The following is a 22,505-nucleotide window of genomic DNA, read 5'->3' as shown; positions in this document are numbered from 1 at the left end:
GTTTTGTCGATCCCAGATCTAAATCGATTATGAAAAGTGCAAGAATCGTGAACAAGAATACTGAATGCAGAGCAGAAAAAATATATGGACCAACAAGTTTTAATACAAAAATACTATATAGTGTCTGCAAAACTACATTGACAATTTGCTAAAATAAAGTATAGTAATTTGCTAAGAATAGTCCCTCGTTTCATTTCCTTCTCTAAGTGCCCATTTGAATGTGCTCTCATTCTACAGACTACTATGATTTTGTTAATACTCCACTTCAACAATGTTGTCACTAAACCCTAGTCATCCCACTCAAGAATATGTCACTTGCTGCTGAACTTCGATATTTATACAGCAGTGTATTCCCATATCTTAGACGTTGCCTTTTCCAAGAAAACTAATCCTTCTTTCCCCACTTGTAGTCCAAGCTAACCTTGATTACTTGCGGATTCCTCTCGTACCCCTATAGATACAAAGCTGGCTTCACCATTATTCTTCCCTAGAATCTATCCAACGAAACTACCTGCCAAGTATAAAGAACAACAAACAAAGATATATTTATTGCAGATGATATAATTTGTGTGCAAACATGAACGAAGATTTCACATTAACCCCTACATCAATCTTTATTTTGAAGAAAGTATTCCATATGATAACTTGAAAAAATAGAAATACACAAAGAAAAACAACACGGCAGATGAACGTGCAAATTCTCAACCATTCCTCCCTTCATGTCTTTTTTCTTTACAAATTTTTGATGGTCTGGTACATGATGGATTGCAGTTTAATGCTTGCTTAAATGGGGAGAATTTAAGAGCTTGGTCCCTCAGTAGCAAAAGGCAGTCTTTCCTGTTTGTTTGCAACAAATCCACATCAAGAAAAATGTGGTATACTTTTACATGGCAATGCTCCACTGATCACTTAATATACATGCACACAGAAGGCCTAAAAATCTACTAACCATGTTATTGTTAGTTTTGTTGTGATTCTTAATATATTAATATTGGAACACTTGAACAAACCATCATTAATGCTTTTTCAAGCTTCTGAATAGTACTATGACTACGAGCATGTTTTAATTGAAACAAAATGAAACCTAGCTAGCCAGCACAAGATAACAAGAAAAAGGTAAATAGAAAATAATCACTACGTACCTGAAGCTCATGTAAATTAGTCACACAATTCAGGACAAAACTCTTGTATCTTTTGAAGCAAATTCTCCCGATTTGAAGGTGCATCCATATATTCTTAGGAATGATCTCATAAAAAATGTATGTCGTTTCAGATGCATCTCCATTAGCATTGTAAAGTGGAATGTTCCAAACAGCCAGTGATGTCTGACTGCCAGTGGCATCCGAGGTCGTCTTGGGACTCTCCAAGGTCAAGGCCTGAATAAGTAGAACAATCGTTTCTTTGTTCTTTCAGTAACCTCCACCTATGATCTTGCAAGTAATGCATACATAGCTGCAACTGAACTGAGCCATGTCTGTATTCGAAGCTGAAGTACTAATCAAGTCAGATCACTCTTGAGATGGGAAATAGGAGAAGAATGGCTTTGGGCCAGGGCTGGTGCTCAGCTCTCATAGTTGCGCCTCGTAGTCCCACCACCGAACACCACGGGTGTGGGGGACGCCACGCTACAACGCCGGCCAGGATGCTAGACTCTATCGCTAGGAGGAGCTTCAAGATGGTCATCTCCAATGAAGGCATCAGCAGTGATGGCTTCGGTGGGGAAGTCTAGAGAGCGCCAGGCCTCCTGTCGCACTTTGGGATCAATTTCTGAAAAATAATCATTGAGGTGAAGTGGATTACCTAGGAGACCTTTTCTAGTAAAATGAGTGAGGTTTTTATTTTATATAGAGTCAGACTGATGAAAGTGGATAATCAAAATGATAAAATTACAAGTGCAACTAATGCGTAAAAATAATTAGGAGTTTAGGAATATGCATGGAATGAGAGCACATTCTGCCAATCAACTATGGATGCTCTGAATATACATGCTACAGGAACAAAATGCAATGTATATTTTCGCACATGTCTAGGATCCTGATTGTAAGTTGACATAATTATTTACTACTAATTTGAGTAAAAAAACTTATGTAATTTCAACAATAATCGATAGATAAAATCTGAATATCATGAATTTCAGTGCAAAGGAGATATATCATTGATATTAATATGCAGTTGACTCGTGCAAATTGCTTGTACTACCAGATCATGAATGAATAAATTGCATCCTCTGTAGCCCTGAAACCAAAAACCAAATCAATCACATCAAGATCATAGGAGGATCATGGAGATAAAATTACCTCGAGTTATATTTCTACAGCTTAAATTTCATGTTCTTAATCTTCAAACCTGATCAGATAAAAAATCGTAACCTTTTTTTACTTATAACTCTAACATGCATTACAAATACATTTTATTCGGACATCAGAACAACTATGCAACAAGTCCGAATTCAAAGCATCTGGGAATCTTGAATTAGTAATTCTTGTTGTCTTTAGGACAGTAGAACAAAAATATTGTCAGAAAGGGACAGTAGAAGAAATTTGGTCTTTCCATAATCATATCAGCAACTTGTGTATGTTTGTGCGCAGCCAACCCAATGCCATAACTCCTCATCGCATCATAGGTATAGCCCATTTATTCACGAGAACCACATGCAGATACATTCCTCCGCTGGCTTCGACCTCACGAACTAACCGCAAGTGAGCCAGATTTGTTGGTTTCAGATAATTGTTTTGAGTGCTGAATACATATTTCATATTATTTTAACCTAGCACCTCCATCAAACACCTTGTCTACACAAAATAAAAAAAGTGCACAAATAAGCTCACATGCAATCTTCTTTAATGTACAGGAACAACAACCAGACATGAATAAAATGGTCACAAGGGAAGAAGAACCTGCTTGTGATTGCCATTGTAGCGTCCATCCTAAACTTAGAATAACCTGGTTCCTCTTAGACGACTTGGACATGTAGAACATAAAGATGTACATGCCCTAGCGCTGGGGAGACAATGGGTAGGAGGATCTCAATCCATGCGCGGGGCAGCAAACTGAAGAATGATCACTCTGCAATCAACCAAGCAATGTGAATTAGAAGAGTTAAAGGATATGCAAATAAGAACCATTTCAAAGTATTGGTTCTGCAATGAACAATCACATGTAGATGGCTGACGTAAATTTAATCTCAGAAGAGACTTTCTACACCTTTCTCTTATCTTTCTCTTATCTGAGGCAAATCACAACTCCACATATTTGGTGATGTGCATGTAACAGATCAGGTCAACTACAAAAGCTCCGAAGTAAGAAATGACCATCCATAAACTGGTTACGCTTAGATGTAGAATCACATTGTATTATACTCCTGGGGGTGCCACTACACCGTTTCCCTATTGTCATACCATTATACCAGGTTCCTGAAGTTGTTGTTCAGACTAATTTCATCCTTGGTATCAAATATGTTTGACTTATGATTTGAACATGAAGATGTTGAACCAGTAACGCTTTATGCAGAGGTAAACAAGCATGTGCAAGAACAATATATGAAGGTAAGAAATTACCTCATCCCTATTAGGACATGTAGGGCGCTTGGTTAGGCGTTCTGGAAAATAAAAATAAAGGATGCTAAATCTGATTATTAGCTAAGGCGATGGCTTTCCAACAGTAGGGGCTAATTGAGGCCGTAAAGAGCGATTGTTTTATGTATGGATTTTTCTACGGCTGGTTTGAATCGTTGCGTGCGGATAAAAAAAGGGAGCGCCCGGCGAATGGTTAAGCAGCGACACAATCAGCATTCCCAAGATCAGCGAGGATTATGCCATAACTGCCAGGATTATGACCCTAGCGTCTGTGCTAAGCATCTTCATTGTAGATGCCCTACCGTACTCAAGATTACTCGCATTCTTTATGTAATACTAAGGCTGGGGTAATTTCTTAAAATAGTAATTCAGAAGACAAAGTACCCACCGTATCATGTACAGTAAGCATTTGACTTCAGCGATTACACCAAAAGTACCAAATAGTGTCATTGAAAGGCCAAATACGATTCAGATCTCAGGCCAACAAAATTCTCAACTGAAGTAGAACTTTTAGATTTAATCAACTTACGTAGTTCTGGCTGATATAAATTATTCCTAGCACAAAGAGGCATTAAGCTGCACGTATGAAACAACAACAAAAATCAATATCGTCATCTCCATCGGGAATTACCTGTTGCTGATACTATAATTGGAGCGCAGCTCCATCGCGGCATCCCTTAGTGAGGATCAGACTGGCCAAGATCGGGGATGGATCTCTAGAAGGAGGAGGTCGTCCACTTGGGGTTGCTCGGGGCGGAGCTTTTGCTGGAGAAGGACCGAACTTTGAGGAGGCCGAACGTCGAGATGGAGGTCATCCGGATGTGAAGAGGCGCTCCGCTCAGCGATCCGCTCAGACGACTGAGGGAGGGTGGCTGGGGCGGGGAGCCGGGGACACGAGAAGGGCGGCGGCTGCAGGCCTTGTGCTAGGGTTCAACGATGAGGTCGGGATGCAAGGGAATTGGCAAGGAGGCAGGTGGATCAGTGGATGGGGACTTACGCAGGAGTCGGGATGGAGATGGGAGGCGGTCGTCGACAACGAAGTCGAACTGGAGGCGGCGGTACTCCTGGTAGTTGGACAACAGGATCGGCAGCGTCGAACCTGAGCGCTCGGTCTCATCGTCGAGGTGAACTCAGTGGCCGGCAGAGGAGATGCGGCAGTCGCCCTTGTCATCAGGGTTATTCTGGAGGGGCTGAAGGGCGCCGGGCGTGAGGGAGGGCGGCTAGGTATTCGGCGACCAGAACTTCTCGTCGCGGCGGAGCAGGACGGCAAGGTCCTGGTTCGGGCGCCCCAACAATTGAAGCCCTCTTGGGACATTGGTGTGGTGGCGGCGGCGTTGGGGTGTGAGATGGGAGAGAAGATGGATTGGTTTGGTTGGAACAGCGGTTACATCTGGTGGGCCTGGCCCACTTAGGCGCGTGTGGTTGAGCCGAGGATCGATGAGGACGACGAAAAGTTGGTCGTAGTGGGATGGTGGTAGAATAGGGAACATGTTCCTCCTTTTTAAGTAGTGTAGATTTGGTGCAAGTCCATTTGTATAGCTATACGTGGATCCTGATCGACACGACCGTGGCAATTACATGCGTGGGTAGGTCAGACTTCACTTGGTTTGATTCAGCTATACGTGTCTCCTCATTTAACATAATCATTCCATAAAAGCTAATCACCTGTATATATATTCCTCACAAACGAGAGTCAAATAGCAAATATTCTACTTTCTTTCTCTCCCTTGTAGGATCTAATGTATATGAGTCTGGCATTCGGATCCTCGTCTTATTTCTCCAACTAACACCTCCAGAGGACAACGACTACGAAGACGGCACGTGCGCGCTGACCTACCAGAACAAGGAGGCCAATGACGACAGCGACAACTTCATCGCCTCGTCTTCCACAACTGGCAGGCGGCCATGGTGGAGGGCCGAAAGTTCGACTTCTCGCTGACTGACGAGGGATCACCTCGGCAATGCCTACGTATTGTAGACTAGGGTTTTCGGGAAGAGCGACAATGGAGATTCCGGGGACGAGATTAGGCACACGACGTACCCAGCTTCGGGTCCCCTCGGTGGAGGATCCCTACGTGCTGCTAGCAATCCAGTATATGAGCATAATATGTTTACATGGTGCCGCCATAGGCGGAGCTATGTTGTCTATATTCTGTCTATCTGTTGGCCTCCCTATTTCGGGTGCCCTGGCTAGCTTTATATATGCAACCAGCCTAGTTTTTGTGGCAATCCGCAAAAACCTACTTCAAGATCACGTCCCTGGACATGATCTCGGGATACTGGGATACTGGTGTAAACTTCGACAGGTGCCGCTTAAGGTCTTACCATTCTGTCGAGTCCCAGTCATATTTATCGGGTACCTAACGCGTCCGTTAGGATTTCTCTTCGTATCTGTTGATACGGATAAAAGTAGCAGAGCGCAGTCTTCGGCGATGCCACGCCCGGCAGAACGGATGCAGGGTCTTACCTTCGCAAATTTGCGGCATTCAGAAATTGATCGCAACTTTGGCGTTCTGAGAATATATTGTCGAGTGCCTTGTTCGGCTAATGCAATGACCCATTTTGCGGGTTCTTCTATATTTTTCTCTCGGGCTTGATGAGACAGCCGAATATATTGGTGCTTCTATATTGTCGTTAAGCACATCGCCGATGCTCTTGCTCAGAACAAATGACGAGTCAATGGACCCAAAGATTTGTCCATCCTCTTTTTCTTTTTCTCCCCTTTTTTTTTCTACTCCTCTTTTTTTTTTTTTAAATGATAATTTCGTCGAGTTCCTCCCTCAGGAAAATTTCTTCGGGTCCTCCTTGAGGACAATTCTTCGGGTCCTCTTTGAGGACAATTTCTTCGGCACCTCCTTGAGTATAATTCTTCGGCACCTCCTTGAGGATAATTCTTCGGCACCTCCTTGAGTATAATTCTTCGGCACCTCCTTGAGGATAATTCTTCGGCACCTCCTTGGAGATAATTTTTCAGGACCTCCATGAAGATAATTTGTCGAGACCTCCTTGAACATAATTCTTCGGGACCTCCATGAAGATAATTTGTCGAGACCTCCATGAATAAAATTTCGTCGGGTTCTCTCAAGATTCCGTCGGGTACTCTTTTGAATTCGTCGGGTTCCTCCCTGAAGAAGATTTCGTCGGGTGCTCTTTTGAATTCGTCGGGTTCCTCCCTGAATACAATTTCGTCGGATACTCTTTTGATTTCGTCGGGTTCCTCCCTGAAGAAGATTTCGTCGGGTGCTCTTTTGAATTCGTCGGGTTCCTCCCTGAATACAATTTCGTCGGATACTCTTTTGATTTCGTCGGGTTCCTCCCTGAAGAAGATTTCGTCGGGTTCTCTTTTATATACTTTGAAATTTGCTTTCTCCTGCACAAATGAACAAACTTTTTCTATCTTTTCTTTGACTCTCTTTTTCGCATGCGGTGTTAGATGCTCGGATTCGATGATATGTAAAGTGAATATATGTCGCGCAGCCCCCGAGCGTCGGGTGCGACAAAAGTAAACGATAATCAACTTTGTGCAAAATGAAAGAACACTTAGCTTTTTGGACACGATGAAGTCGATGCATGATGTAGTTTTCGAGTGTAGATAAGAAATCTAACCAAAGTAGAAACCACCAAATAGCAAATAATGGATGCCGCCAAATTGTTGATGAAGAAATAGCCGAGCCCCCGAGCACTGCTGAGGTGATGTCATGATTGTTACTTAGACGCCGTGTCACAGTTGTTACTCGAGGCGAAGTCATGATCGAGCCCCCGAGTGTTTAGCCATGATGTCGAAAGAAGTTGACGGAGTTACGACGTCATATAAGGTAACGCCATTTAAGATGAAGTCATAGACAATAATATATGAAGATGAATCCCAGATGAAGTATTTGAGATGAATCCATATTGAAGATTACGCCATTAAATATAGAGTATATATTGAAGATAAATCCGTCGATATCATAAAGGATGAATCCATTGACCCGAAGAATCCAGTAATAACCATAGAAGATGATTCCGCTGATATCATAGAGGATAAATCCATTGATTCCGAAGAAAATAAATCCAGTAATAACCGTAGGAGATGAATCCATCGAAGAAACGAAACCATTGACAATAATATAATATGGATCCATATAGAGGATGAATCCATTGAGTCGAAGAATCCAGTAATAACCATAGAAGATGAATCCGCCGAAGAAAATAAATCCAGTAATAATCCTCGATGATAAATCCACTGACCCGAAACGCCTCGGGTAATGTTTTATAAGAGTAAACCAGTAATATCTATATAGATGAATCTTATAAGATGAATCCGATGAAGAAAAATCCAATAAGCTGAAGAAGATGAATCCATTGTCCCGAAGAAGGTAATTTCACTAAGCCGAAAATAAATCCACTGAGCCGAAGGAGATATATCCAGAGGCGAAGAAAATAAATCCACCAAGCCGAAGAAAATAGTTCCAGTAGTAATTGATTGTATTTGCGGTAACGATGTAATGGCACCTCCCAGAGTGTCGGGTGTAGTGGAAGCAAATAAATAATCAACTCTTGGAAGAAAAAGGACACTTAGCTTTGTTATTGGATGTGACGGAGTCAACGTGGAAGCAAGTCGTCTGGCAGATAGAGTCGACGAAGCGGACGCATCCGATGTAGCAGAGTCATGCGGCGTTTAGCCGAAAATATTCAACACGGTGGAAGTAGTCGGCATGGAGGAGAGAATCGTCGAGTTCGCGGCGGGTGAGTCCTCGGGCGAGGCGGGTGCGCGTTGTCAGGTTTACGGCAGGCGAGCCCCCGAGCATGCCACTGCACATGGCGAAGTAATCGGAGCTTGTTCCGATCCGAGGTTGTACTGGAGCGCGAAAAAATCTGCGGACAAATAACAGCACGAGCCGAAAAAAATATTTGGCTGAAATAAATTGCAAAGAATAGTTAACTGGAAATATAGCACCTGGTTATTTTTGTCGGATTACGAATTCACGACGCAAACGCGCTGGCTGGTACGCACTGGTGAGCACCCGATGACCTCTAATTCCACTTTTATGAACATACTCGTCAGGTACGTAGGAAGAGACAACACGTAAGACATTAGAAGTGACACAATAATAATTGAAGTGGTACTTTAGGGAGAAACAAAGGAGATGAGATTGAGTAGAAAAAATCCATCAGCTTTCTTGTAGTGTTAGGAAGGTTCCGATCCGGTCTTTACTAGTCTGGGCCAACACGATTTGTTTCGTGTAGCAAATCCTCCACGTGTAGTACTTTCTGATTCTGAGCCTGGACTCGTAGCACGCTGCCGCGCGGCCATGAGCATCCGTGATAAGCTATACCGACGAAAACCAGCCGATTGATGATGATGAACTGAAAGCCAGATGCAATCCGTACGTTGTTGATGATAAAGTTGACGGATCCCGCCCGGATGACAAAATCCAGTCGCCGCGATTCCCACAGACGGCGCCAATTGACGAGGGATCACCTCGGCAATGCCTACGTATTGTAGACTAGGGTTTTCGGGAAGAGCGACGATGGAGATTCCGGGGACGAGATTAGGCACACGACGTACCCGGCTTCGGGTCCCCTCGGTGGAGGATCCCTACGTGCTGCTAGCAATCCAAGTATATGAGCATAATATGTTTACATGGTGCCGCCATAGGCGGAGCTATGTTGTCTATATTCTGTCTATCTGTTGGCCTCCCTATTTCGGGTGCCCTGGCTAGCTTTATATATGCAACCAGCCTAGGGTTTTACAAGAGTCCTAGTCGATTACTTCTTCGGGTTGCCTTGTTGGGCCTTCTCCATATTGGGTCTTCTCCATATTGGGCCGAGCCAGGTATACTAATAATGGGTACCCGAAGGGTATGCCCATGTCACTGACCATCACCGATGAGGAGATCGAGAGGCTCGGTGTCCTCGTCTCACAGGTGGACCGATCGATGCTGCCGCTGCTGCCCCGGTACGCCACCCAATTCATGCCGCATGGCCTCACGGAGGAACAAGCCCTATAGCAAGCGCTGCAGAACTCCGCCCCGCACCCGCCGCACCCGCCGCCACCTCCACCACCCCCGTTGTTTAACCCGTGGGCTCCTCCACCTCCACCTCCACCACCATGCGGCACCGGCGTACGTTCCGCCGGTTGCCAAGTGGTTGTGGCAGGTACCGTACTTCGTCGTGCTCGACGACAACGAGAGGTAGGCTAGGGCTTTTAGTTTTTATATTTTACATTTTCCTTTTATCACTATGCAAATTATGTTTATATTTTTCTTTTTAAACAATGCGAACCAAAAAGAAATTGTGGCGTGCCGCTAGGAGGCAGCCCCCGACGCAAACAGACGCGCGGTCAGTTTCGACCATTTCAATCGATGCAAACGCGCGCAGATAATTTAGACGTCTGTTTTGCATCGCCCCGTTGGAGATGCCCTTATAATATGCAAGGGACCGGGATGGTTGGGCGCGACATCGTGTCTGGATGACGTAGATAATGGATGAACTACGCATTGGGGTAGGCGGTATCGATCGAGGTATTACCATGACAACGCCACTTGGCATAGACTGGACAATGTATGGTCAATATGACTAATCGGTAGAAAGAAAACAAACTTTTTTAGAAGTTAGATGGAATATATAGAGGAGGTAGGTGCCATGAACCGAACACTTTCTAACCAAGCATGCGCGCCACTCCCAAGTTGCTGCTTTTGATTAAAACTACCTATCTAGTTTGCTCGAACGTGCATGTCAAACTAGCTAGCTCACTTACGGAAAAGTTTGCTATCCAATTATTTTAAGATAAATAATGAATGGTAAAAATCTAATGAAAGAGTTGATTAATCAATTAAATAAATCAGCACAATCACAATGTTCTTAGTGAGTGCGATGAACTTAAGCAAAGAATCTTCAACCGAGCTCTGGTACACGTAGATATTTGTGAAGTTGTATCTGATGAATCAAGTAATTGCTTGTCTGAATGGATTCACGACGTTGAGGTTGTTCTGGTCGTGTGAGTGTTTGAGTTGAATGGTCTTGGTTCGTCGGAATGGGGGTGAGATGATGGCGGTATGAACTATGAGAGTGCTAGGTTTTCAGAAAGTCTCACGCTAGGGATACAAAATCACTAATTATGATTCCATAAACCATTGTGGGTGAAAATGTAATATTCTCGATAAGAGGCATCGGATCCAGATGAATATCCTAGATGTGACGGGGGATTCCGTCGAGGTACTAACTTTTTTTTTGGAAATAATCGTCACATATTCTCGTATTTCATCACGTGAATACGAGGCCGGTTGACTTCTATAAAGAATTGTTCGCCGGTAGACGGCCTCGTGCCAACAGATTCGTATTTTTCCTAAAACCGCGCGAGGGGAGGGCCACAAACCCATCCCCACTTGCATGGGATGAGATTGTTAATAATAATATCCCGGGATAAGGTTCTTTTCTTAAAGTGCTAAACTTTCTCGTCTGAGCCACCGACCCAACAGTTGGGAGAACTTAGGCTCTTTTTAGGTTGCTCATGTTCATATCACCTATAGTAATACAAATAAGGATCAAAGTCACATGGGATCACCTTTTTCAAAGGACTGCTAGGGTGTAGATGACATCGGGGTTTTGCATAATGTCGTGCCTATAAGGGTCGGAACCATTCCCCACTTGCACGTGGTTTACAATAATAGTATAAAATTACGGTTTAGAGTGGAAAAAAATAAATAACCATATGTAAAGTAGAACTTGCTTTATAAATAGGAATATTTCGCATGAAGGTTCCACATTTATATACTAAAACTTGCACATCAGTTGATCTAGCTATAGCGAGAACTAGGGTACTTTCTGGACGGGTCATGTCCGTATGACCTATAGGAATACAAATAATTATTAAATTCGCATGGGATAACCTCTTTTGGGTTGCTAGGGGTACATGATGTCGGGCCCAAAAATTCAGGTTTTATGTGAAACCGTGTTTGGAAGAGTCGAAAACCCTTCTCGTTTGAATGGGTTTTAAATAAAAGTATAAAGTTTGGCGCAAAGTGTAAAAACCAGTAAACATATGTGAAGAGACACCATGCTACACAAACATGACTATCCTGCATGAAAGTTTTGCACTTATGTGAAACTTGTACATCGGGGCAACCGATCCAACTCTTACGAGAAGTTGAAATCTTTTGGGTTTGATCATGTTCCTATGACATGTAATAATACAAATAATTATTAAAGTTGTGTGTGATCGTGTATTTCGAAGGAATGGTTGGGGGTAGACGGCAGAGAACATATTTGGGTTTTGCGTGAAACCATGTGAGGAAGCGTCGCAAACCCTTCTCAATTGCATGGGGTTTTAAATAATAGTATAAAATGGAAAACAATACATAAATGTGAAGTGACACTTGCTTCACCAACATGACTATCTCAGATGAAGGTTTTGCACTTATGGAAGGGAACTTGCACATCGGGGCCACAAATAAACTCTTGCGAGAAATTGAGCTCTTTCTGGGTTGATCATGTTCTTATGACATAGATTAATACATATAAAGATTGAAGTCACATGGTATAAACTCTTTCGAATGGATTGTTAGGGGTAGACAACATCAGGCTCACAAAATCCTGAAACCGGGCAAGGAAGGATCAGAAACCCATTTCCACTTGCATGAGGCTTAAAATATTGGTTTAAAAGTGTGGCAGGGTGCCGCGTCAAGCTCCCAAATCATGTTCATATGACCTATAGCAATGCAAATAAACATTAAAGTTACATGGGATAAAAACTAAATGTAGGGAACTAAAATATATCTAGATACATGTGAATCTAGATAAATTTATAATATTTATTTTGGAACAGATGGTGTAGACTATAAAGTTTGGTGTAAAATGGGAAACCAATAATATGTGAAGAGGCGAAGATTCACAAACACTAGTTGATTCGTGATGAAAATGTAGGAGCTCATGAACGTATGCGTGAAGAATGGAAGAGTACGTGTATTTGGTAGATAGGAAAATGCATGTGCCTAAGGGTGGGTTGAATATGTTGCACAGTGGAGAACCAACCTGTAATTGAATGGTTAGAGCATGTCTAACAGCCCCGTATTCCTATGCCCCGTATAACGCTCGCATTTCGTCCCGTATCGAAAAATTGCTAACGGAAGAGCCATTCCGTCTAGCAGACCCCGTATTTCGCCCCGTATTTTCAAAAATTAAAACCCCGGGAAGTTCATCTTCATTGATCATAATACGGATCATACATACATTGCGATCATACCTACATCTATCCTACATCTATTCGTCAAGGATGACGAATGGGATGAACGCGATGGAGGCCACCTCCTCCTGCGCCTCCCGCGCCTCGAACTCCCGGACGGCGGCGATGGCCGCCTCCTCCTCCTCTGCCTCCGCCCGAGCCTTCTCGGCGGCATCCTTCTCGGATTCGGCCACCGCACGCCGGAAGGCCGCCTCCTCTTCTGCCGCCTCCGCTTCCTCCTCGCCGGCTCGCGGATCTCCTCCGTTTCCTCCGCCGCTGGTGCTGCCGATGCTCGCCGCCCATGCCGCCTTCGACGCGCGGTCACGCTCCCAGTCGGCGAGCCACTTCTCGAAGGCTCCGCCGCTCATCGGCTTGAGCGGCGGGTCTTGTCGGTACCACTGCCCACCCGCGGCGAACTCCCGGAGCGAATCTGGCACGTACAGCGCGCCGGCGTACCGGCACGCCGCACGGCGGCTCCCGGCGGCGGATCTCTTGCACTGGCGCCACCACGCCTCCTCAACGGTGTCCGGCGAGCGGGATCGCTTCGATCCGCTCGCCGGCGAGGCGGTACTGCAGCGGCGGGCGTCCATGCCGGAGCTGGGGTGGAATGCGGCGCGGGGGAGTGAGGAATTGCTCGCCGGAGCTAACTACGGAGGCGGCGGCGCACGGCGGAGCTAGGGTTGTGAGTGAGGGGCCCCTCACTCGCACCTGCGCCCAGTATAAGTAGGGGGCGACGGGGCCGATTTCCTGGGGCCCGTATTCCGCCGAAACGGGCCGGCCCGAATACGGGGCCTGCTAGACGGCCCATATCGCGCCTGCCCTGTATCCCGCCGGAATTTTACGGGGTGGACGGGTTATACGAGGCCTGTTAGACATGCTCTTAGGAGGGCACACTGGTGAACCACATCATATTTTTGCCAATATAGCACTAATTATGATACTTTCATTGTGCCTAGTCTCCGGAAATCTAGTCTGCTGATGCCGTTAGGTAAGAACCAATCCCGTTTCTTCTTCGTTTTAGTCATGCTATATTTATTGTGCCTAGTCTCCGGAAATCTTAATCTGGTCTGCTGATACCGTAATAACCAATGCATTAATTAAGGAAAACTCGCAGAAAATTTGGACTAAAATAAATGCATTGCGCGAAAGAGGGCGTCGCTTGGGGTGAATAAACAGCCTCCTTGATACCCGTATCCAGCAGATCACGCAAGCAAATCACCCAATGCAGGCAAGCAAAAAAGAAACGGAAAGGAACACAAAATCACGCGCAAGCAAAAAAGAAACGGAAAGGAACACAAAATCACGCGAGAAAATTACCCAACGCCCGACTCCCTCCATTCTCGTTCTCTCTGCTAGCGCCGCGTTGGGTTGAGGGCCACTCGCCGCCGCTCCGTCTGTATCCCCTCCGACCGCCGCTCCTCCGGCTCCTCCTCCGGTTGATTCCCTCACTAGCACCGCATCCACACATGCCTCCAATAGCAAACCATAGCATCTTATCCACACGCAGATCCTCGCGCGCGTGCGTCACGACGACGTCAAGTCCCTGCCGCCGTTGTCCGCCGGAAGATGCGGTGCCCTCCTCGCATCGCGTCCTCGGGGAGGCGGCTCCTCCACCCCAGCAACATCCCCTCGGATTCGCCCCGTTCGTCCCCTCCAGCGTGCTCGCCCGCAGGAAACATGGCCTAGCTGGTGAGCCCTCTCTCGCCCCTCGTATTTGAAATGTTGTGTAGTGTTGCAGCACGAACCGATCTTGCAAGACGCTGCAGGGTTGTAGAAATAACCGATCTTGCAGGACGTTGCGCTGTTTTACAATTGGATGCCGAGTGTCGCCGGCTGTAGGTTCAGGAGGTGTCCTAGATGTGTTGTAGGATTGCAATATTGTTGTTAAGATTCAAAATTTCAGATTTGGACCACCGTTTTGTTGTCTACGTCTTCTATCTTGTAATAATGATGCAGCTACTAGACTTTCTTGTACGTTTGACGAAATATTGGGAATTTTTATGTCCAGAACCGTATGAAAAGTTTATGTCTCGCCTCTTAAATCTTAGGATTTGATCATACTTCAGTAGTGTTTGATCAGTTCTATTGCCTCTATATTATGTCGTGATAAAGTTTGATCATGCTTCAACAATTTTCATCAAAGAATTCATCTGCAGAAGTCATTCTGAAATGTGTATGGTACTGTTCATCATGAACTACTGTAACTTTCCTTTTATTTTTCATTCATATTGATTTATAATCATAGGGTTTACGATCTTATTTTCCTTAAAAAATGATGTTCTTTTGCAACAGTTTTCTTGTCGATCAAGGGGGCACAGTGAAGTCTGTTGTCCAATACTTCCAGGAGACATATGGCTTTGCTATCCAGCATACATACTTCCCCTGTCTGGAAGTCGGCAATCAGAAGCGTCCGAATTATCACCCCATGGAGTTATACTAGTACTAAAATATGTCCCATTTTCGTTTATGTAGTGAAGATCTGCAACTGTTTTTGACATGTGCTATAATGAGACTTTATTTAGGTCCGTGAAAGTAGTAGAGGGGCAAAGATACTCCAAGAGTCTTCAACTAGAGTTTGATAAGAGATCAGACATGCCAAGGCCCACATGATCGGGAGCACGGCATAACTTCAAGTATATATTACATTTATTTATATTACATCACTGTTGGAGCTATGTGCAAGAACGCAAGTTCAGATGCTTATGCAAAAAATAAACTATTTGAGTATCTACAAATGGTGAATCACAACTCTGCTAGTAACTTCGCCCGAAACATGCAAGATAGTGTGGCTACCGAATTATGCCTCAGGAATGGCAAGTATCCCCGAGATGCCTTTTGCACATTGTACATGAAATTTTCTTTCCTTTTATCCACAACAGTAACAACATTACTATCAACTGTAGGACTTATCTCTAGAGCCTGTTCTACCGGCTATATACGTGTGTCCGGCCAGGTGGAGTGAGCTCTGAAAGCTAGGTTCCACGATGCGATGACCATAGTCGGACTGCAACAGAAGGAGCTCGAACTGCTCATCGGAATACTTACTGATAATAATGGCTCGTTCTAATGGTATCTAAATTTTCAATCGTAACTGTTTCTGCACTAATATACTAGAGGCTCAGAGTGAATGCTCATGGATACGGTGCCTTGTATCTATCAGGTGAACTGAAGCGCCTGTAGGTTGTGGGCTTGTGGCCTCCTAGGATTGGCCTGAGGTGACCAAGTATGCTAGCCTCGTCTCTGCTCAAGTTCACATTCAAGAGTTGATAGAGGATCTGTAAAATGTCACCCATGATCCTCAGAGAGGAACCATGCATGGTTGCATGATCAGGTATCCCTCAGTTCCTCAAGTCCTGTCCTACTTTCTGGCACAAGTCATGTAAACACTTTGTGGCATGCATCTACATGGAGATTCTCATACCCTTCTAATGATCAATCGGAGAAATGCCTGAGCAGATACTATTCTATACGTATGGGTCGTATGCTTCATGGAAGAAACTTACACTCATGCTTTAAGCCAAATGTTGTTTTGTCAGAAGAAATACCTGCAGTAAGGTGGCAAATCACTTGAAATCCTGGACAGTTTTAATGGAATTGAATAGTTAGTCTTGATTTTTTACCGAGTCAAGGCGACATTGGTTGAGTTTTATTTTATGGTGAGAACATAATACATGTTTAAAATGAAAAATGGGAATCCCTTGAGCATGCGCTAGTACTCTCAGTCTTGTTTTCCTTTCTGATCCGATTCATACGTGTCTCAGGCATGCGTGTCGCTGGAAGCGAGCTACCAGCCTCAGGTCATGTTCATCATAGCGCCACCACACCAGGCTTTTGCGCACAACCACAACGATCAGAATTTGGTCGACCGCAGCGGCAACATCCTTCCACGTGAGTGTTGTCATGCCAATAGAATTGCATATATAGGAGAAGTTTCACGACACACACCCATTTATTTATATTTATTACGAGTACTATCATTTATTTATAGGGAACCAGCTAATTATCATCCTAATTAATGCCTTGAGCTGCATATTAATAACAAAAAAAAAGTTTTTTCCTATAGCTGATTGTTAATTGACGGGAGCAGTGGCCTCAGGGAGGATGTCCTGCACCAGCTGCTGCAGTAGCGCGAGGAGCTGAAGCAGGTCGAGATTGACATCCGCCCACCCACAAATCATTTGGGTGCAGGTCACTGGGCAGGTTCGGGAATCCTGGCAGCGTGCATTTTGTTGCAGCTGAATAGTGTTGAAAATTCTCCAAGCATGCCACCCACAGATCAACATCCGCCCACCCACAGATCAATGTTGTCATGCTTTCATTGAAATTCTCCAGGCTTGAAATGTTCACTTTAGGTAGGTACGCTGCCATTACTTGCTGGCAACCGAGCAAGCAATAGTTAGCTCTTGTGTTTCTCATTGATCAATATCATGCATACTTGATGCCTTGTGACTTCTTTCTATTCAATTCTTTTTGCCTAATTTTTTTGGAATTTTTTCTTTTAAATTGTTGGTACTGATGTTTCAGAGTTTGCATTGTGTGATCTATTCATTTATTCAAATATATCAACTGCCCTTTTCTTATATTGGTTACAACTTTATTTCATTTGAAAAATATTCTATCTTTTGCCCAATACTAGTAGCACTGCTGTTATAGGCAGCAGTAGCACCACATGTAACAATTTGTAGGTATTACTACTACTATGGCAATTTTTTTCCTTTTTCTGAAATTACTTGCCTTTCCAAGACAGTAATTCAGCTAGTCACCATACCGACTTTTCTCCCAAGTTTTGTTTAAACATCTTAATGTTTTATTTTACTATTTGGAAGTTAGCTTGTGTATTTCTGTAGCTGAATCTTGGTAATTATATGGCTAAAGAATACCAAGCATGGGAAACTTTTCAAATAGCCTCTTTTTGTCTCTGAGGTTTAGGTAGATTTTTGGTTTCTTTTCTTTTTTCCTCTATATGAGCTCTATGATATTGTGGTTATATTTACATCTAGGCTTAGTTGTTAGAGGTTCTTATGCTACTATTTATGGTAAGCGTAAGCCACTGTGATCGACTGGTTTTGTGTTGTTGGTCTAAGTTTGCTACTATTTGTTATGAACACCACTAGTTGGTACTTTTTGGTCCCGATCAAGTCTTGCTTAGGGAGTTACTAGCTAGAACCGAGCAAAGGTCTCCTTTTTCTCATTGATTCGATATCATGCATAATTGATGCATACATGGATGGCGGTGATTTAGTCCTTTTTGTATTCAATTCCTTCTGTCCAAATCAATGGAAACTGGTCATGTATACTTGTTGGTACAACGTTTTAAAATTGGTGATTCATTCATAATTTTTCATTTCTCCCTGTATCCCATGTGTAAGTAAGATCATCATGCACATCGGGATCCTCGCAATCTCATGTATTTGCGTATGCATCTTTAGTGTACATAATACTCTTGTTAGGTGGTTGTATCATGTTTATTTCATTAAAAATGGAGCTTTTTTCCATTCTTGTATTTTAACAATGCAAAATTACTAACACTGGAGTTATGTACCGCTCTTTTGAATCACTCGACTTGTGGAAAATTAACGATTTTTTCCTTGGTATTCAACATTTTTCGAGAAAACGCAAAAGACCTTTGCGTTTCATTTCATTGAAAAGGTAGAAGTTTGTTTACAGGTCTCCTAGGAGACAGGTTGCATGGACTAAAGATATCCTAGTGTACATCCCAATCTGGAGGGAGCACAACTCTAAGCCCAAGGGCGCCAGCTCTGGCCCATAGGGTAGCTTCCTCCTTGATCTTGGCCATCAGCCGCTGGATACATGGTTGTGCCCTATCGAAGACACATTCGTTTCTATGTTTCCATATCATCCAGGGTATCAGTAGGGCAGCGGTTCCCAGTCCCTTGCGCAGCGGCTTCGGGGTTGCTTGCAAAGCTTCGTCGAGCCAATTGGTTAGCGTGGCGTCGTTGTTGCTAGGAATTCTGCACGTCATCCGCAGCCACGACAACGTCTCATACCAAGTTTGCTTGGAGAAGGGACAGTCGATGAGTAGGTGTCGCATGTCCTCCGGGTCTTGATCACAAAGCAAACACCTTGGGTGGTGCTGCAGCCCCCGTCTTGCCAGCCGCGCCGCGGTCCAACACCGGTCCTGAAGGGCGAGCCAGGTGAAAAATTTCACCCTGGGTGGTGCCCAGAACTTCCAAGTGTGCTTCCAGGAGGGCGATGGCGTCGAGCCATGGAACGTGGCCTTGTAGGCAGAGCTCGCGGTGTACTCGCCGCTCGCAGTCCACTTCCAAAGCAAGCGATCGGGTTCATCGCTAAGAATGGTTCCTGTAACCCTTAGCCATAGCTGCAGATATTCGCCAATCTCCTGGACCCCGACGACGCCGTGGATGTCCCTTGCCCAGGAGTTGTCTCGCAGCCCATCAGCCACCGACCTAGCCTGGCGCCGGCGCTTGGGTATGCAAGCGTATAGCGCTGGTGCAATCTCCCGTATGGAGCGGCCGTCGATCCAGCGATCGTCCCAAAACCTGGCGGTGCGTCCGTCGCCTAGGGTCATCGTGGTAGAGGCAAAGAAGAGCGCACGTTCGTGTTCCGTAAACTGCAGCTCCATGCCGCTCCAAGCACGCCGGTTGTCCGTGCGACTGAGCCACAACCAGCGGAGGCATTCATGACCTGGTATTCAACATTGATTTGTATGACATAATTATATAGCATCTCTCCCTGTATCCCTCGTACAAGTATGGTCTTCTTGCCTATTTCGATCATGTTAGCTCATTTGTATTGGATAGGTATCTGGAAAGATAAAGGAGTTGAAGGCATCAATTGACGTGGGATTGGCTCATTGTGACAATATACTTAAATCTATTGCATCGAAGTTTGTGCATTGGAAGCATGTGGTGAGCTTCTACTGCTTGTTCCTTCATTTGATGAGATATTTTTCTTTAATCTAAAAATGTTGCATGTAGTTTGGTTGTTATTTTAGTGGCATGTGGTAGTAGTATTATTTTTTTCCCGTCATAAATTTATTAATTCGAGCTCAAATCTTCCAGAAAATGACATGAAAAATCAATTTACCACACTTTAAACATGTTGAGTGCCGACGTGATAAAGAAATGCTTAGTTGGTGAGGGATGGAATCCAGTTTTTGCAGTTAGTCAGGTAATAAAATTTACTCTCAGCCTAATGCCTAATTATGTGCCTGCCACCCGGATTCTCTGGTTTCTCTGTGTGGGTCGCATGATTTTACAACATATATTTGCACGCTTAGGATGCGCTCTAGCGTGCTACACTTGAGAGTAAATCTCAAGTGGGCTCAATTTTTCAAGTTCTTAACACAAAAGAATCTCCTTCAACATATTTTTTAGACAAACAAATTTACTTCAGCCTTCCAGGGAGCTGTTGATGCTTATGGGTATGTTCTCGGGAGTACAATGTTATTCTATAGTTGATATACTACTTTTTTAGTATCTTTGTTGTTCTTGTGGATTTGAAAAACTCCATGTGCCCCCACTAGATTATTGTTCAGAAACATGCCTCGGGCTAGTTGTCTCTGTTGGGCAATAACAATAAAGCCTTTTGTCCCAATTCCCAAGCAAGTTATCTCTCTTGGTCATGTATTTTCCGTCCTTAAATATATTTTTCTGTGTAAGCGCGTTTAGCACTTGAAAAAATCTTATGCATATTCACCAAAGAAGCGTTGGTATTTTCTGTTAGAAATTGTGTGTTTACGTTTGTGTATTTCGTTAGAATGTGTTTTACAATATAGCAGATTTTTTTGCAGCTTTTTTCTACGTGCCTGGAATCATATTAGTTCATTTCCTTTGAATTAAACAAACATGGAATGCTTGTTTTAAATGAATAAGGGATCTTCGTGTTACTTGGGTTCGTGTCAAATATCTTAAGTTTTGTAAGCGCCAATTTTGCCTTACGTCGGGTACATGGTAGCCAAGTATCAAGAAGCAAATCCTGGTGTATTTACTGTTGTCACGTTTCCTTTCTTATTTTTTGTTATGTTTGGAGATTCGGGTGATGGAATTTGCTTATTACTTGCAACACTCTTATCTCATAATCCGGGAGAAGAACTTTGCTTCACAGGTTTGCTCACTAGTCTTTTACAATTTGGTAAGCAACTGAGCATACCTATGGATAGTTTCTTTTAATGGGATGCACTACTTAAATTGCTCTACTTTCTAAATGTTACATGTCACTGGAGGTTCCCGGAAATAACACCAACATTAAGAATGCATTTTGAAGAAGGAAAATAAGGAAATGAATGCTGGAAGAACATCTTGCATCTTTAATCTCGATTAAAACATTATTACTTAATTGATGTTGTATAGATGAAACAATTTTATAGGTCATCCTTAATATATTTAATGTTCTTACCTGTAGGTTCAGATGATGTAGTGGCAGCGATTTCTTTAACAGCCCGGAATTCGTCAAGCATAAATCAAAGAAGCGTGTACCAAATTAGGCTCTGTGGGACAACTTGACTTATCAGCTTGAAAGTTTCATCACCATACATTCCTTTCAGCAATGGGATACAAACAATCTTAGTATTGGGAAGTGTCGACAAAGAGAAACATGTAATCAGCCCAATCAAATTTCTTCTTGCAGCATAACGTGTAATCTTTGATTTCAACAGTGTCATGGAAAATTATATAGAAATTCTTCACTGTGACAAATTGCATTGACATGTCTGAAATGTACTTTCAATATCAGAACAAGATACTTTTCTGGCAATTCCAGTAGAGTTTGTTCATAAAAAACACCAGCTTACAGTGAAATCAATCATATGCTAACATCAGCACTAAAACAGTATTTCACCAATTATAATTTACATAGTACAAATACAAGGTCACCATTTGAACGGGCACAACTCACAATGTTTAGAACAGAAACATGACTTTGCCACTAAGATAGGAATTTAGACCTGTTTTGGTAATTTATTCTTGTCATTTGCTTATTACTTTCCAGGAAGTTAATCATACATGGTGTGTGAGATTTATTACTTACTATGTTAGACACAAAAAAATAACTTGGTGTCATTACCATGTGTCAAGGCAGATGGTTTCAGAGATGCCTGCGCATGAGCATGTGAAACGTGGAGATGGCATCGTCGTAGACGTAGCAGTAAGTCGCCGAGTTGCTGCTGCTGGCGTCAACTATGCCCTGCTGCCCCTGCCTTCTTCAACTGGGATGTCTCTTATAGCCCCGCGTCCCCTGGAAGGTCTCACTTTATCTCTCTGTTGCTCCCTTTTTTTCCTTTTGTTCTGGAAGTGCGACCCATACCGGAACTGGAAGATGTAATAGTGTAGTTGTGACTGTTTCCTTTTGTTCTTGGCTTGCTTTTCTGTTTGTTGGTTAGACTTGTGATGCAACTGGATTGTGATCTAGTTCCTTTACCATGTTTGGTTGTGTGCACTTATATATTTTTGATTATTTGATTGTTGTGATGTGCCGTAGAATGTCCAAAAAAGGTAAAGGTTGAGGCAAAAATTTCTAAGAGTTAGCTAACTGCTAATTTTCTGTCTTAGTGAGCTGCTGCATTTTTTATGTTAAGAAGGACGTTATCATCATGAAGTGATGGATCCATCACATGCACACATGAGGTAGCTAGTTTGTTTATCATGGTTGGCACATAGGTATGTTTTTACCCATAAATACCATCGCAAGGTTCTCACTATTCTTTACTTGTGTAAATGTAGTAGTAGTTGTCATTCTCCATCTAA

At 43.5% G+C, this 22,505-nt stretch overlaps 2 long non-coding RNA genes across 2 annotated transcripts; one reads left to right on the top strand and one right to left on the bottom strand.

Annotated features, from left to right (window-relative positions):
* Positions 1–372: 372 nt before the first annotated feature.
* LOC124666977 lies at positions 373–2,929 on the bottom strand. The gene is made up of 3 exons (XR_006991097.1): positions 2,898–2,929; positions 1,143–1,767; positions 373–511 (listed from the first exon to the last, which is right to left on the bottom strand). It is a non-coding gene; the product is annotated as an uncharacterized LOC124666977 (long non-coding RNA).
* Positions 2,930–19,464: 16,535 nt separating this feature from the next.
* Positions 19,465–21,997, top strand: LOC124665796. The gene is made up of 4 exons (XR_006990686.1): positions 19,465–19,670; positions 19,824–19,932; positions 21,166–21,359; positions 21,837–21,997. It is a non-coding gene; the product is annotated as an uncharacterized LOC124665796 (long non-coding RNA).
* Positions 21,998–22,505: the final 508 nt, after the last annotated feature.

The sequence above is a fragment of the Lolium rigidum genome, chromosome 6 (genome assembly GCF_022539505.1).
Source record: "Lolium rigidum isolate FL_2022 chromosome 6, APGP_CSIRO_Lrig_0.1, whole genome shotgun sequence".
NCBI lineage: Eukaryota > Viridiplantae > Streptophyta > Magnoliopsida > Poales > Poaceae > Lolium > Lolium rigidum.
Note: the sequence above shows the minus strand (reverse complement) of the source record. Positions and strands in the feature narration are given on the sequence as shown.